Genomic DNA, 2,624 nt, shown 5'->3' with positions numbered 1-2,624 from the left:
AATATACTGACTTGTATATCACTGGGTGAAAATCCTGGAATTGCTTCACAGTAATATAGGTTTGTCTATACCCAAGGATGACCGTGGTTCAAGGAGGCATCTCACTGTCACCTTGTCCAGGCCATTAAGGATCGGCAATAAATGTTGGAATAGGCAACAAAGGTTGTCAAGAATGAATAAAAGGAAACAAAGTTTGTGTTCATTCTAAGCTTAAAATAATTCCTGAATTGGGGCTATTTGTTTTAGAAACTCATCAAAACCTGAACACAGGTCAAACACACCACACCTTGAAACAAGAATTCAAAAATCCGGGAATACCTAAGGAAATAAATAAGGGAAAGGTAATCTAATCGAGACTGTGATTGGTGAAATTCACTTTTTATGGCCCATTCTTATTATGTTCTTTCTTTCTCTCTTTTCAGCATTGTCTGGGAAGTGGTGGTGCATTAAGGCTCCAATATGTTTGAAAGAGTAGTTTGGAATTGCCCTGTTGTTAGTTGTGTGATTACTTTATGGCTTATGCCCCCGGACTGTCTCACATTTAGCATTCATGCTCGCTGTGTCAGAAAATGCATTTGGTTTGCCAGTTTTGTTTGTGTTCCGTGTTAAGTGCTTTCTGTTTTGCGATTCGCTCGATACATTACGAGTTAACAGGGTTTCTGAGTTAACTTCCAGCTGCAAAAATCCTCAACTGAGAATCTGGGAAAATTTCCCGGAGTATGGTCAGTTGGAGCAAAAGCAATGAAGTCGTTCGTTTCTGCAATGTTTCACAATGCTACCTTTCCCGTGAGCAGTCGAACAGACTAAATGATTGTGCCACAGACTGCGACGACAAGCTCCGCTAAAAAGTAATCCTTTAAAGCCGGTGAAAGCAACACAATGTTATTGGGGCACAGCGCGTGGAAACAGATACTTCGGTGTATTTCGTCCAAGCTCACCACATAGCCAAAATTAAACAAGTCCTATTAAACAACGAGCTATTGGAAACAGAAAGGTGAAAGGTAGAATGGTTTCAACTTTCAGTGCTGGATGCCACGATAGGGTGTTTTGCGGCTTGTTTCTGTAGTGTAGTGGTCATCATGTTCACCTTACGCGTGAAAGGTCCTCAGTTCGAAACTGGGCAGAAACTGCTTTGTTCTTCAACTACAGCCTTTTCCATGGACAAGAACGGAGCTTTCTTGCTTGCTTTCCCATCTGCAAACCTGCCTTCGAATGTGCTGGAACAAATCTACTCTCGTAGTGAAATGTAATGTAACTCCATTTAATTACTGTGCAAAGCATTGTAAACAGTTACTTCGGTGTATCTCGTCCATGCTCAGCACATCGCCAAAATTAAACAAGTCCCGTTACCCAGCATTTGGCCCCAATCCCTCTAATCCCATCCTATCCAGAAACTCTTCCGATTACCTTTGCAATTTTCACCAGAGCTGCAACTGCCTCACTTCCCCACTCGCCCTCCCCGTTTACATTTTCCTGCTCGTCAGTGGTTTAAAGAAAACCAAATGGATGCGATGTCATTCTGTAGCCTCTCTGTCGATTCCTCCGTTTCATTTCCAACATGGCTTAGATCTCGGGGCGCATGTTAATACTAGCGACGCTATGAAAACACCCCTGTTACCTCAGTGTGGTATCAGGCCATTGGTTTGAAAAAAAAATGACTCTCTAAAGAGTAACCCACCCAACCACTTTTCCCGATCATATTTCATCACATTTACTCCTGACTAGCACAAATATCCCTGAACACAATGTGCAATTTAGCATGGCCAGCTCACCTAACCTGCACATCTTTGGATACTGGGAGGACACCACAGCAAAGACACATAGACTTGGGGAGAACGTGCAAAGTCCCCACAGTCACCCGAGGAGGGAATCAAACCGATATCCCTGGCGCTGTGAGGCAGCATTGCTAACCACTGAGGTACCATGTAATCTTATGCAATAAGGAAAATCAGTGAAAAATACGAAAAAACAAGTTTCAAATGAACACTCACCGATATTGTCAAAGCATGTCAATCTTGCATTCAATATGAATAGGTGTATGGAAAACAGATAACCAAATTCCCAGCAATTCATGAATGAACAACAATTAAAATTTTAATTTGTCAAAGGTCATAACAATATTTAGACGAATTGCAATTTTTAATAACAAATGTAGGTAATTAGCTGACTAATGAATAATTATATTCACTTAACGTTGAAGAAAGCGAGTTGTTTTTCCCCTTGTTACACAGCCAAATAACAATGTGTGTGCGTGTATATGCGTGTGTGTTCGAAATGTTTGAATCAAGCTCTTTCTCACAAAAGAACTGATGAATTACGATCGCTTAGCCTTGTCACCTTTACGACCACAACATTCTCAAATATTTTCCAGGAATTTACACCCAGGAGAACTAGTTAATTCCTTTTTATAGGAACCCAAAGAGAATAAGTAGCGGACGCCGAGAATTAGTGAGTCAATGCAAGCATTCAACTGAAGACAACATCCCTTCTTTCCAAAAATGTTCAAAAGTTAAAAACTCAAAATTTATTGCCATTGTTGAATGAAAGAATAAAGAGATGCTAATTCTTTTTTATTTGATTATGTTGCATGTAACATCCATAAGTCGTATTATGATTACAAATAC

General features: G+C 40.2%; 1 non-coding gene across 1 annotated transcript; it reads left to right on the top strand.

Moving 5' to 3' along the window:
• The first annotated feature begins 1,056 nt into the window (after positions 1-1,056).
• trnav-uac lies at positions 1,057-1,129 on the top strand. Its single transcript has one exon. It is a non-coding gene; the product is annotated as a tRNA-Val (tRNA).
• Positions 1,130-2,624: the final 1,495 nt, after the last annotated feature.

Source organism: Chiloscyllium plagiosum, unplaced genomic scaffold (genome assembly GCF_004010195.1).
Source record: "Chiloscyllium plagiosum isolate BGI_BamShark_2017 unplaced genomic scaffold, ASM401019v2 scaf_17358, whole genome shotgun sequence".
Classification (NCBI taxonomy): Eukaryota; Metazoa; Chordata; class Chondrichthyes; order Orectolobiformes; family Hemiscylliidae; genus Chiloscyllium; species Chiloscyllium plagiosum.
Note: the sequence above shows the minus strand (reverse complement) of the source record. Positions and strands in the feature narration are given on the sequence as shown.